General features: G+C 44.8%; 1 protein-coding gene across 1 annotated transcript in view; it reads left to right on the top strand.

Annotated features, from left to right (window-relative positions):
* The window catches only part of TMEM121 (transmembrane protein 121), a 74,772-nt gene that overhangs the window by 774 nt on the left and 58,667 nt on the right, over window positions 1-15,331 (top strand). The window lies entirely within an intron of this gene.

Raw genomic sequence — 15,331 nt, 5'->3', positions numbered from 1 at the left:
TTTCTATAGAGGCTCCCTGAGGCCATAACTGTATACAGAGCTTCCACTTCTCTCCATCTACAGCCCTGCCCCAGTCTTTTCTGTGGTTAAAAAAAAAAAAAAAGCCCATGTATATATTTTCTATATCGCACAAATAAAACAGAAGGTTATGAGCCCCTTGTGTGGTACATAGCTGTCCAACGCCAAGGAGACGCTGAATAATTCACCCAATCAATTATCTGCAGCTACCAAACGGATTTTTTTTTAAGGCAATTGGCAAACATGGCTGTTGCTTGCAGTTCTCCTCATTGCACGCTGTGAATTATGACTGTGGTGGCTGAAAGACGTGCTCTCCAAATTCGGGAGTTCACTATATTGAATGGATACATTTACAGGCTATGAAATCTAGTGTTATATTTTGTAATTATTTACTTGTCGTTATATATATATGGATGTTGTGTTATTATTATTATTTGTTTTTTGTTTCATTGCAGTAGTTCCAGAATGAAACAGGCTTGGGGCCTATGTGAAGGAAGAACTTCAAGCAGTATTAAACCCCCAAACCAAAAATGTCCTATATTGCAGCTTACCAGTCATTAGATGTGGTGGCTGCATTCGGTTTCTTTTTTTTATCCCCTCATTTTTGCCTGGTGATCTGGTCACTATCACACCTCCTCTATTAGAGTGCACCCACTCTGGATGAAGGAGCAACAGAGACACCTTTTGACAGCAGCATTGTCAGTCTTGGGGGAGGGGAGTGTTAGATTTAGATACATTAACAAATTAAAGCCAAACTCCAGCTAACACTTTTTAAACTGGATCCTCACCCAAGAAACAAAAACTGAAAAGTCACCAAATACTGTGTCTGCTGACATTTAACCACTTCAGCTCCAGCGATATTATACCAGGATGATGCCTGCAGCTGCAGGCATCATCTCGGTATCGTTTTTTTAAAGCCGACGAATGGCTTTCTTAGAATAGCAATCAGGGCAGCTAACTAGCCGCTCGATTGCTATTACAAACAGTGGGAGGGGAGGGATGTCTTCCACAGCTTTAACAGGATCTCCAGTCCCACCGAGAGTCCCGATTGACCACCCCACGTTTCTGCCAGTTTATCATAGAGCTCAACAAATACCAGATTGGGTTTGTTGGGCTCTATGGTATAGTAGCTCGGAAGCAATGACCTGACATCACTTCCGGTTTTCTCATAACTAAAGGGTGCCTTTTTTTAAAAATAAAAGCATTCAGTCACACCAATCTTAGTGTGATTGAATGCTTTCAAAGGCAAAGGAGGAATTTGGGGTCTTATTGACTCCAGATCCCTCCACAAAGAGTACATGTCACTGCTTATTGCTGTCACAAGGGATGTTTACATTTCTTGTGACAGCAATAAGAGTGCTAAAAAATAAAAATTAAAGCGGCAGTGTAAAAATAAATAAAAATAATTAAATTGCTCCTGCTTGCACGCAAATGTGATTGCACGCATCGGTCCCACACGCACGCAAACATCGATCAGCCCACATATTTGAGGTATCACCGCGAACACCAGATCATGGACTGTATTTTTAGTACCAGTCTTCACTCGTGCAGTCTTCACTGGTCCTCGGGTCTCCAGCATCTTTAGTGTGGGAATCCGGCTATGACTTTTTGCTGCTTTGTAGACAGCTTCTTGCTGCACATGCGTCTTTGTGAAGGCACCTACTGCCTTCTGGGACCTGTGATATGCTCGGAAATGGGAGTGGGTATCCCCCCCCAAAAAAACAAAACAATGTACTGTGCCAAAAGTTGTAGGCGGGGGCACAAAGTTCCGCTTTATACAGTTACACATTTTTTTTTTTTGTGGGGGAATAAAGATTTTACACTACCTTCTAACTGCTACATCTGCAGGACAGCTTGTTTTGTTGAAAAACAACAGACTTACCGGATGGATCACCTGGTGGGATTTCTGATAAGGTCTGCTTGTCAGTTTTTTAGTCCAAATCCATCCAGCTCTGGAAAAAAAATGAAAAAGATCTGAGTCCTTTTCTGGACCTAAATGTAACGGATCAGAGGTAGCCTGATGTAAATGGACACCAGAGTTCATTTACATTCAGCCACCCATAGACCTATCACAGGTCCGCCGTGTCCGGTGGACACATACTGAGTGGTCGCAAATGTAAAAAAAATTACATCTGTCCTGCTCCCGGTCAGTGTAAAAGAGCCCTAAAAAAGAAAACTAATGCAGCCATCACATCTAGAAATTGGTAAGCTGCAATATAATAAATGTTTGCTTTTGGGGTTTAATACCGTTTTAACACCTGCCCCCCCCCTATTTATTTATACTTATTTTTTTTTACCTGATAATAGGTTGACCTCCATTCAGATAGCAGCCCATCCAGTGAATCCAGTGTTGTCCTGCTGTGATCTGCCACTCAGGTCGCGAGCTGCCATGACATCATTGAGAGGAAGCTGTCTCTTCAGAGTTTAGGCAGCTGCTTCCCAATGTCAGGCTGCCAGGCTCACCCCCCTGCCCCTTTAATGAATAAGAATCAGTAACTCCTAGTATATGCAATGTGCATATCCCAGACGGCTCTGAGAGTGCAGCATGTCATATTGGCCTAGGCCAGATTGGAGGAGGGTAGCAGGCCAGAATCTTATTTTTTTAAAAAGTAAACGGTTGGAGAGTAAGAAAGTTACAATTTAGAGTTATATTTAGCTTTAAATCTTATGCACATGGACACTTAAAAGCCCTGTGTCTTCTGCTCAGCGTTTTCCTGTGCACATGGTGTGTCTCCCCAAATGCAAAAGTGTTAGTTTTGGGGAAAAGCTTTGTATACATGTGATCAGGTAAACTTTGATGCAGAACTACCCTGAGTTTACCTGTACACTGCTGTGTACAACTATTCACTTGTATTGTTGGCTGTATGTGACATGTGCAGCTCCCCGAATGCCAAAAAGCATTGGCGATTTTACACCTCAGCACAGAGAAACTGCCGAGCATCCAAGAGGCCTTAAAAGTGGATAAACTCGAACAATAAATGTATTTCCCTTTTGGTCTGTTAAAAATATCAATGAAAGTGTTTTATTATGTCTGTTCAACAATTGCAAAATAAAAAATAGCTGTCTTATCCTGTCAAAAATTTAGTGAGATAACTTTCTATGCTATCTGTCTCTGGACTGTAATCAGTTAGCATTGTTCTTTGCATTCTACGTGGACTACAAAACACTTCCCCCTGTTATTGAAACGAGAGGGAGCTACTGTATTATGTGGTTCCAACACAGTGTTACTGTATGTAGTCTTAGCACACTCCCTTTCCTAGGGTGACAACACTGCTCACTATGGTTATCACCCTACAACAGGAAGTGTGTTAATCTCAGACTATCCGGTTATCCTCTTGCCCTCCAGAAAGATTCAGCCCCTTCGTGACCAGGCCATTTTTTTTTTTGACAATTTAATTTAACTGACAATTGCAAAAAGGATATAAATTTTGTTTCGGTACAACATTTCATGACTATGCAACATTGCATGACTATGCAATGTTGTACCCAAACAAAATTTTTATCCTTTTTTTCACACAAATAGAACTTTCTTTTGGTGGTGTTTGATCACCACTGGGTTTTTTTTATTTTTTGCGATATAATATAATAAAAAAAGACTGACAATTTTGAAAAAAAAAACAGTATTTTTTACTTTCTGTTATAAAACATATCCAATAAAAATTTTAAGAAATCAAATTTCTTCATAAATGTTGGCCAAAATGCAATCTACTACATGTCTTTGTTAAAAAAAATTCCCAATAATGTATATTGATTGGTTTGTGTGAAAGTTATACCGTCTAGAAACTATCGGATATAAACTGAAACGTTTATTTATTTATTTTTCTTATACTACTAATGGCGGTGATCAGTGACTTATAACAGGACTAGTAATAGTGCAGAGGGCAATCTGACACTAACACTGGGGGAACTGACTGACACTGACATCACCAGTGACATTAATACACTGATCAGTGCTACTAATATTTACTGTCACTGTACTAATGACACTAGGTAGGGAGGTGTTATCATCTAGGGCAGCGGTTCTCAACGTGGGGGTCGCGACCCCTTTGGGGGTCGAACGACACTTTCCCAGGGGTCGCCTAAGACCATCGGAAAACACATATTTCCGATGGCCTTAGGAACCGAGACACCGCTCCTTGATCCGTCTCCAGGTGTGGGCGGGATGACATGCCGTCCCTGTCATCTGGACACACCCCCGGGATCAATCCTTCCTCGTCGGTGATTGGCCGCCGGAACTGTAGCTCAGGAGAGGCACACAGGCGGCCAATCACCGGCGAGGAGGTGGAGCTTGGAAAGGAGGATCCGAGCGGCACCGCGAAGATCGAGCGAGTGAAGAGGAGGAGAGCGGCCGGAGAAGGAAGACTTCTGACCGGTAAGTGTCTGTACCATGGGAGAGGGAGCGAGCGAGCCCAGGCTGGAGCAGGGGTCAGCAACGTAAGTATCATTGGGGTCACTAATACCAATGATGGGGCACTATTCCTCCCCCCACTGACACCAACGATGGGGCACTATTCCTCCCCCCACTGACACCAACGATGGGGCACTATTCCTCCCACTGACACCAACGATGGGGCACTATTCCTCCCACTGATACCAACGATGGGGCACTATTCCTCCCACTGACACTAATGTTGGGGCACTATTGCTCCCCCTGATACCAACGATGGGGCACTATTCCTCCCACTGACACCAATGTTGGGGCACTATTGCTCCCCCTGATACCAATGATGGGGCACTATTCCTCCCACTGACACCAGTGATGGGGCACTATTCCTCCCACTGATACCAATGATGGGGCACTATTCCTCCCACTGACACCAGTGTTGGGGCACTATTCCTCCCACTGATACCAGTGATGGGACACTTTTCCTCCCACTGACATCAGTGATGGGACACTATTCCTCCCACTGACACCAGTGATGGGGCACTATTCCTCCCACTGACACCAATGATGGGGCACTATTCCCCCCACTGACACCAATGATGGGGCACTATTCCCCCCACTGACACCAATGATGGGGCACTATTCCCCCCACTGACACCAATGATGGGGCACTATTCCCCCCACTGACACCTATGATGGGGCACTATTCCTCCCACTGACACCAACGATGGGGCACTATTCCTCCCCCCACTGACACCAACGATGGGGCACTATTCCTCCCACTGACACCAACGATGGGGCACTATTCCTCCCACTGACACCAACGATGGGGCACTATTCCTCCCCCTGACACCAACGATGGGACACTATTCCTCCCCCTGACACCAACGATGGGGCACTATTCCTCCCACTGACACCAACGATGGGGCACTATACTTCCCACTGACACCAACGATGGGGCACTGTTCCTCCCACTGACACCAATGTTGGGGCACTATTGCTCCCCCTGATACCAATGATGGGGCACTATTCCTCCCACTGACACCAATGATGGGGGCACTATTCCTCCCACTGATACCAATGATGGGGCACTATTCCTCCCACTGACACCAATGATGGGGCACTATTCCTCCCACTGATACCAATGATGGGGCACTATTCCTCCCACTGACACCAGTGTTGGGGCACTATTCCTCCCACTGATACCAGTGATGGGGCACTTTTCCTCCCACTGACACCAGTGATGGGGCACTATTCCTCCCACTGACACCAATGATGAGGCACTATTCCCCCCACTGACACCAATGATGGGGCACTATTCCCTCCACTGACACCAATGATGGGGCACTATTCCCCCCACTGACACCTATGATGGGGCACTATTCCTCCCACTGACACCAATGATGGGGCCCTATTCCTCCCACTGACACCTATGATGGGGCACTATTCCTCCCACTGACACCAATGATGGGGCACTATTCCTCCCACTGACACCAATGATGGGGCACTATTCCTCCCACTGACACCAATGATGGGGCACTATTCCTCCCACTGACACCAGTGTTGGGGCACTATTCCTCCCACTGATACCAGTGATGGGACACTTTTCCTCCCACTGACATCAGTGATGGGACACTATTCCTCCCACTGACACCAGTGATGGGGCACTATTCCTCCCACTGACACCAGTGATGGGGCACTATTCCCCCCACTGACACCAATGATGGGGCACTATTCCCCCCACTGACACCAATGATGGGGCACTATTCCCCCCACTGACACCAATGATGGGGCACTATTCCCCCCACTGACACCTATGATGGGGCACTATTCCTCCCACTGACACCAACGATGGGGTACTATTCCTCCCCCCACTGACACCAACGATGGGGCACTATTCCTCCCACTGACACCAACGATGGGGCACTATTCCTCCCACTGACACCAACGATGGGGCACTATTCCTCCCCCTGACACCAACGATGGGGCACTATTCCTCCCCCTGACACCAACGATGGGGCACTATTCCTCCCCCTGACACCAACGATGGGGCACTATTCCTCCCCCTGACACCAACGATGGGGCACTATTCCTCCCCCTGACACCAACGATGGGGCACTATTCCTCCCACTGACACCAACGATGGGGCACTATACTTCCCACTGACACCAACGATGGGGCACTATTCCTCCCACTGACACCAATGTTGGGGCACTATTGCTCCCCCTGATACCAATGATGGGGCACTATTCCTCCCACTGACACCAATGATGGGGGCACTATTCCTCCCACTGACACCAATGATGGGGCACTATTCCTCCCACTGACACCAATGATGGGGCACTATTCCTCCCACTGATACCAATGATGGGGCACTATTCCTCCCACTGACACCAGTGTTGGGGCACTATTCCTTCCACTGATACCAGTGATGGGGCACTTTTCCTCCCACTGACACCAGTGATGGGGCACTATTCCTCCCACTGACACCAATGATGAGGCACTATTCCCCCCACTGACACCAATGATGGGGCACTATTCCCCCCACTGACACCAATGATGGGGCACGATTCCCCCCACTGACACCTATGATGGGGCACGATTCCTCCCACTGACACCAATGATGGGGCCCTATTCCTCCCACTGACACCTATGATGGGGCACTATTCCTCCCACTGACACCAATGATGGGGCACTATTCCTCCCACTGACACCAATGATGGGGCACTATTCCTCCCACTGACACCAATGATGGGGCACTATTCCTCCCACTGACACCAATGATGGGGCACTATTCCTCCCACTGACACCAATGATGGGGCACTATTCCCCCCACTGACACCTATGATGGGGCACTATTCCTCCCACTGACACCAATGATGGGGCACTATTCCTACCACTGACATCAATGATGGGGCACTATTCCTCCCACTGACACCAATGATGGGGCACTATTCCTCCCATTGACATCAGTGATGGGACACTATTCCTCCCACTGACACCAATGACGTGGCACTACTACTCCCACTGCAAAATTACAGTTATGAAGTAGCAACGAAAATAATTTTATGGTTGGGGGTCACCACAACATGAGGAACTGTATTAAGGGGTTGCGGCATTAGAAAGGTTGAGAACCACTGATCTAGGGCGATCAAGGGATTACATGTGTGCCTAACTATGTGTAATGTGTGTGATATGGGCTGCTTTTTTTTTTTAAGGATCTTGGAAAACAGCAAGATCCCCTGTCAGTGAACAATGCTCTGTATTGTTTACAATAACAGAGCCGATTAGTGGGTCCTGGCAGTCAGTCATTGGCTGGGACCCGCTGATCATCTTGTGCTGTAACTAATCACAGAACAGCCGGGATGGCAGGCACATAAATCATAGTCGGCAAGCGGATAAAATAAAGCCACCGCATCTAAGGACCGGTAACCTGAAATACTTTCAATTTTTGTACTTGAGATTAGATCCCCAATAATTACAGTTTTAGGCCCCATGCATACTATAGCTAAAAAAAGAAAAACTCCCGGTTTACAGGCATTTGACTTTTTTTTTTGTTTTCTAAACACCCCTCTATGTTAGTCTACGCGTTCATGCATACATAGTCATTTACAGGCTTTTAGAGGCAGGAGCACTTAGAGGCAGAAATCAGAACACACAAAAATCATTCTTAGGAGAGGAGCGTTTGGGCAGAAAAAATGCCTCCTATGCCTAAATATGTATAAATGCGCCTAAACACTTGGCGCATTTAGCGTTTGAGCATTCATTTATTTCCGTGGTTGAATAAATTAATATTCTACTCAATTAAATTAATGAATGCTTAACACGATTAAACGGGTTTGAAAAATGTGGCTTTAGATGTGTTTTAAACTCTGCTTTACTCTTACCAGGAGAAAAGCATTCAGAAGAGTCCAGTGTGCATGAGGCCTAAGTCCATGGTCACACTGGTACGACTTGTCATGTGATTTAATAGTTTCAAATTGCACCCTATTGTCTGCAATGGAAGCAGTTACATCAATGCAACTCCGACTCCAATTTTCAAAGTAGCTCATGCACTACTTTTTGCAAGTATGAAGTTGCACAGATGTCTTCACTGACATTCCATATCAAAATCGTGTGACTTTAAGTGAAGTTTCACGATTTCAAAGTCTGATTCAGTGTGACCAAAGACTACAGGTTAACTGCTGTTTTGCTATTTTTCTTTACAAAAAGTTTCAGATGTACCTATTCTATTCATCTTTGGGCAGTTGCTCCACTCCCTTTTCCAACTTAGGCGAAAATTAGTCAGCAAAGCTGTTTTGCAAAATCTTCACCAATGTGTAAGGTCTTTGTGTAGTAATCTGTTATTTTTAATGAAAGAAAGCTGAAGAAACATCTCAAGGTGGTATTCATCTTTTTCTTTTAGGTTTGAAGTTATTATTATTATTTTATTTAACCAATCTACTTTTCCCTTTGTTTTTAATATATGTAATTTTGTTTCATTTCATACTCTTATTCGTAAAAATGCTTCCATTACCCGAAACTGATACTTTCCTGTGCGATTTGCGCCCATACAAAATGAATGTCCGCAAATCGCACAGAAAAGAATAGCATGCAATTTGAACAGGAATGTGTTGCAATTCCTGTCTAAATCTCATGCAGTTTCCCCACCTCCCATGTGTGAACACAGGCTTGCCATAGCCTGAGTTCTCATAGGAGAAGTGTGTGAAACCTCCCTGCACTGATCCCATGCTGTCACACAACGGAAAGTCGCTTCACAGGTCTGGGGATCTGAAATCTCCACAACTTTCTCTCCTCTCCTTGCAATGGGCTAGACAGCTTCTGATTGATCAGCACCTTCATGGTGCTGACCAATTAGAAGCCCTCTAGCCTGTACTGTCATCCCTGCAAGATGAGCATTCCTGTTAAATTTGCATGCTATTCTTTGCAGTGAGATTTGCACCCATGTATTTTGTATGGATGCAAATCACACCGCAAAGTATCAGTACTTGTACTCGCCAATTTAAAAAAAAAAAAGAAAAAAGGAAAAAGGTATTGGTACATCCCTATTGGAAACCATGTACAGAATAAATGTGGCAAAATGAAAAGAAGATATTTTGTTAATCTTTCATATGAACTAAAAAAATGTAGAAAGTAACAATGATTACTTCATTGTAAAGCAGTATTAAACCCAGAAAGAAAAAAATTTACATACCACTTTAAGTAAGGATTGTCCCCCAGCAGAAAGGTTAGTATTAGAAGCACTAGCAGATTTGGATGGACTTTATTAACACGTTAAAGCCAAGCTCGGGCTAATACTTACACATCTTGATGTGAACGCTGCATTTGTTTTATTTTTCAGGTTTTTCCTTTAAAGCAGAATTCCACTCAAAAGCGGAAGCTCCGCTTATTTGCCTCCCCCCCCCCCTCCACTGCCATATTTGGCATCTTTTGGGGGGGAGCGGGTACCTGTTTTTGGCAGGTATCCGCTCCCACTTCTGGCTCATTTTGCCTCCCGTGTGAAAAGGTCCCAACCAAAGTTCATCTAAATCTGCTAGTTCTTCTAATGCTAGCCTTTCTGCAGGATGACAATGCTGCTGTCCAAAGGTATCTCTATTGCTCCTCCATCCAACGTGGAGACACTGTAAGACAGGATAAAGGTTTTACATAAATAAAATCACCCCTCTGTGTTAAATGGCTTGTCTCAACCTGCTAACTGCTACATCTGCAGGAGAACTTGTGTTGAAAAACAACAGACTTACTGGCTGGATCAGCAGATGAAAACAAAAGAAAGTAAGCCTAAAAAAAAGAAAACAAATACATTAATCATATCTAAGGAATATAAGCTTCAATATTTTAAATGTTTGGTCTTGGGTTTAATACCGCTTTAATTAAAGCAGAACGAGACCCGTCATCAGCCTGTTTCATTTAAAATGTTTTCATCAGTAGGTCACAATAAAATACTAATAGGATTCAGCACTGTTTATTGTTCTGATGAAAGCAAATATAGCAGGAGTCCAGTAGTTCTGGGAGTTTTAATTTCCTGTCTGGGGTCAGCCAGGTCAGCACTCTCCAGGTCAGCCTGGTTTCACTTTAGATATATAAGCTTTTCCTGTCCTGGGAACTACACACAGAAACTAGAGGCCTGTTGCTGTTACTGACCTTGTCGGAGTAGCTGGCCACAGACAGGTATTCAACACTCCCGGAAGTGTCAGATCCCAGCTATAGGTATATGCATTACTGTCAGCATTCCAAATAAAGAATCAGTGCAGACACCTGTTAGTAAATCTAGTGCAGGGCTTGACAAATTTGCTTTGAATCTAGGAGACAGCTCAAAAAAAGTTAGTAGCCAGTTTTTTTTTTAACCACTTGCCTACTGGGTACTTTCACTGCTCCCTCCCCAGGCCAATTTTCAGCTTTCAGCTCCGTCACACTTTGACAATCGTGCAGTTATGCAACACTGTACCAATATAAAATGTTATAATTTTTTTCACACAAATATGTGGCACTGGTAGGGAGCACTGATGGTCACTGATATGCTTCACTGATGATCAGTGCCCTGACTATCGGTGTGAATGTCCCTCTGTCACAGGATAGACATTTTTTGGCTTTCCTTTCCTTGTGTTGTGACAGCGCTGAGGAAAGGAAATGTGGATAATTGGCATTTGTTTACAAGTGATCAGCAGTGATTGGACACAGCTGATGACATGGTAAAGGGCCACTGTGATTGGCCCTTTACCTTGATGCGGCTCGGAGGCGTGCGGGGTTCTGGGAGGACGTCAATAGAAGCCCTCCCAGAACTGGACAACCACACTGTAGCCATCTTTTGACTCTAGCAAAGTCCGCAAGTGGGAGGCGGATGCAGACAACTGACAAAAGCCCAAGCGCCAGGATGCAATTTCTAGCCAAGCCCTGTTCTAGTGTATAATCCTTAGCTTATTCCCATGCTCAGGGAGCCACAGATGCTGCATATAGTCTGCTAAAGAAATAAAATGCTGTATGTGCTCCTACTCTTGTAAGCTCCAATGCTTCTGTGCATCAATATTTACTGAAACATGTGCGAATAAAGTATTTTCTGATTATGAAACATGCGTGAGTAAATTCTGATACACAGAAGCTGCATTGAGTACAAGAGTACAGCCATTCATTTGTATAGAGAATTTTACACCTAGCATTTTTTTCAGCCTCTCATCATCTATGTGCAGTAGGGCCATAGAGCTTCTATTGGTATATCGCTGCTTATGTTCTTTTTGGGAGTTTACCCTTAGGCGGACCATACAGCCATTCACTTCATGGGTGGCTGTGTCAGGATCCTCCCACTTGACATCCTTTGGTTGGTAAATCGAAGGAGCCAGGTAGGAAATTGATGACCAAACAGTGGCTGCTGCCAGTCAAATGCTGCTGCTGTTCGGGTATTTTGGCAGACACTGGTGATGGCTGTCAGAATACAGTAGCAATCTATTAGATATTTTTCCTTCAGCCTGAAGGTTTGTGGCCGGCTTTTATCTCTGTCCCAAACACCCTATCTCCAGGCAAAAAGGGAAGGAAATATTTCCAACAGTGAAAACCAGGAAGCAGTAAAGACCTTGCAGAGACACAAAAAGCACAAAAAATATCTTGTTTTGGTGACTACCATCAACAAGCAAGAAATGTAAGTATATCTATCTGTAGCAGGAATACATAAAAACAATAAAAAGCTGACATGGCATTCCACTACTTTAACTGAAATCATTTTTACTTTTGTGTGTGTTGTTGTGGGGGCATTTCCCTCAATTCCTGTCTCATAAAAAGGTTGTCCTTAGGACAGCAAGCAAGCAGAAATCTTTCTATCTGATCCCCAGACAGCAGTCCAACTTTATTGGGGTCACAATTCTTCTGCCCTCTGTTGAAAACTAAGAAAATAAAAAATAAAATACCTTTCTATTGATGGGTGGCCTCAGGGACCGAAAATAAACCTTAGCAGCTGGTAGAGTTGGAACCAGCAATAAAGCTCCACTCCAGGAAAAGTCAAAATCCTCTATTGGAGCGGTGATGCCCCCTCCCCCACTGCTGGGATTATCTGCCTATTTAGGTCCAAAGGACAGGAAAAGCAGTTCTACTCACCTGATTCTCCACTCCCCCGGTAGACAGCAGAGGACTGTTCCCCAGCGTCTTCACGTTCAGTGCAGATCTATGAGTCCTATATTGGGCTTTGTGATGTCAGAGGGAATCTGACTGCTGAAGAACAGGGGAGAAGAGCCTGCAGGGACCATGAAAAAGCCTGCTTAAATGGAGAATTGGGTAAGTAAAACTGCTTGTCTCATTCCCATAGACAATGAACGAGGATTTATAGGTAAACCCAACATTTCACTTTCCTGATGCGCCTGCTGTATCATGTACTTTAAAAACTATCCTGTTCTCCTTGTATTGCTTCCTTTGTGTGAATTACTGGAGTTCCTGCCAGTACCCCTAATCTATTAAAAACTGACCACACTGGACAGGAGAGCACTGTGGTCAGTCTTTTGGCTGTGCTGGGAACTCAGTCTGCTCTCTTCCAGTGATCAGACTTCTGCTGACACCCCCTTCCCCCTCCACAGCCATTCACTGGGAAGATCAGTGTCCTGCTGTTCCTTCACCCTCACCTCTGTGCAGCTGAGAACAGAGGGTATGTGATAACTTATAAAAAGGGGAAACAGTGTGGGGGGCACAGCCTCTGCAAGGAAGGGATTTTACTTTTCCAGGAGTTGAGCTTTAACTGGCCAAGCTTTTGACAAGTTCAATTCAAAATGGCAGAAATAAAGCATAGATGTGAGTGTTTAGACAAAAATAAATCCACCTAATTCTGCTCCTAGTGATTTTACATGAACCTGTCTATATTTATTTACAAATAAATTGTGTATACAGTATACTATATATGTAGTGTGAAAAAGGTAATTGTGAAGCCCCAGACTTAAAGTGACACTGTTCTGTATGTACCATATATTTGACTGTGAGTGCTAAGCAATTACTGAAGCAGCCTTTCTCCTGCCAATCCTTTTGAATGAATCTCTTCTGTCACCTGTGAATGTTCAGGAATGTGGGAGGCTCTCTGCTTATGACAGTTATGTAATGCCTTCAGAAGACTGCATTGTTTACATAGCATTTTTCGGCAGGACTTGCCTAGAGGAGCTTCATCCTAAACTGGGAGAAATAATTGGCAGAAAAAAAAAGGCTGTTTGACACCTTAACACCCAAAGTGACAAGGTATAATTAACAAGCTACTGTATGTACAGAGTGGTGACTGTGTCACTTTAAAATATACTTCCAGCCAATTATTTTTATTGATTATTGGACAGAGTGGTATAAGATTAGATCCTCTGTCAGGTTTTTACTGCTGGCTGTGTTTTCATTTGGGGTATTTCCACAGACTGCCTATCCCAGTGACAATGTTGTGATAACCAGCAGGTATTGGGAAATCTTGTTAACATGGTATAGACAGGAATATAAATCTGATAGAAGTTCTAACCTTTTCTCTCTCTATTGAAAAATGTAGAATTCTGAATGTTGTGCCCAAAAAGGCAGGCAGAGGCAAATGACTTAATATAAAACACAAAGTGCAGCGCTTATATAAATGAATATGAATATAAATGCCTGAAGCTCAAGTGATAAAACCTTAAAATATGGGTGCACTTGATAAATAATGTCCAAACATAATATGCAATAAAAGTTCAATTATGAGTAAATGAAGATATGATCAGGATGGTGACTCTAGTAATCCCAGTAGGCATATAATTCGGTAACGTGCAGGAAAATAGTAAAATTACGCACTCACCAGATGCGCAATACATCAAATACACCAGAGGTCCCCTCTGTCCTGAAAAGGATGCAGCTCGGAATGGGTAAACTCTTCCCTGGGTATGGGCAGTAGGATGACGCCTCTAGAGGTCTCCTTAATGGGTGGTGTCAAGGGCCGACTGGTGGTGGCCTCTAGCGACCCACTGGCTGGTGTCCCTCAGGGCACGGAGTCTAAGCCTCAGTCTGCTGGTTCACCAGAGCCCCTGATGGTGGGGATGGACTTGAAGCAGCCTGAGACCAGGTCGCAACCCCCGAGTAACACCAGCTGTGGTAAAGGCAGCCGCCAATGGCGTAAAGCAGGTAAGAGCCAGATGTGAAGAGGTATAACGTAGTCAGACAGGCCGGGTTGGTAACAGCGGAGCAGGCAGTACAGGGCGGCAGGCAAAGAATAAACAGGTCACAAGCCAGGTTCAGCAACAGGAGGTCAGGCAATCAGTATCAGGCAGAGAATAGTCAGGACTAGCCAAGGGTCAGAGGAGGAGAGGACAACAGGATCAGGCTGGGTCGGCAACAAGGCAGTAAGGAATACAGGAACAATCAGGAACACAGGAACAAGACCATAAGGCAATTTGGAGATGCACAGGGCTGGTTCAAATAGTGCGCCCTGTGCTCTCATTGGTGCCAGGCGTGCGAGTGCGCATGCGCGGCTGCCGCCGCGATAGCCCGGGTCCCAGTGCTCGCCGGCTAGTGCGCATCGGCGATCAGCGCATGCGTGAACCCTGATATTGCCCCCCCCCACGGGCAGCCTCCGGATGCCCAATGCCCTGCTGACCTCTCCTTTGTGGGTGGTTGTGAAAAAACTCTCGGATCAATCTGGGAGCGTGGACGTTTTGGGCTGGTTCCCATGAATTTTCCTGTGGACCATAGCCTTTCCATTTAATCAAGTATTGTACCTGACCTCCTCCCCTCCTGCAATCCAAGATTGCCTGCACTTCAAACTCTTCTTCTCCATCAATGTCCAAGGCCACCGGAGGTCTTGATCTGCGATCTGGGAAAGAATCTGGAGTTGCAGGTTTCAACAGGGATACGTGGAACACTGGGTGTATCCGGAAAGATTCGGGCAGTGTCAATTCAAAAGCTACTTCCTTGATTTGTCGTTTTACCGGAAATAGACCTATGAACTTGGGTGCCAACTTC

Source organism: Staurois parvus, unplaced genomic scaffold (genome assembly GCF_062004578.1).
Source record: "Staurois parvus isolate SC_StPar_1 unplaced genomic scaffold, SC_StPar_1.0 ptg000267l, whole genome shotgun sequence".
Classification (NCBI taxonomy): domain Eukaryota; kingdom Metazoa; phylum Chordata; class Amphibia; order Anura; family Ranidae; genus Staurois; species Staurois parvus.
Note: the sequence above shows the minus strand (reverse complement) of the source record. Positions and strands in the feature narration are given on the sequence as shown.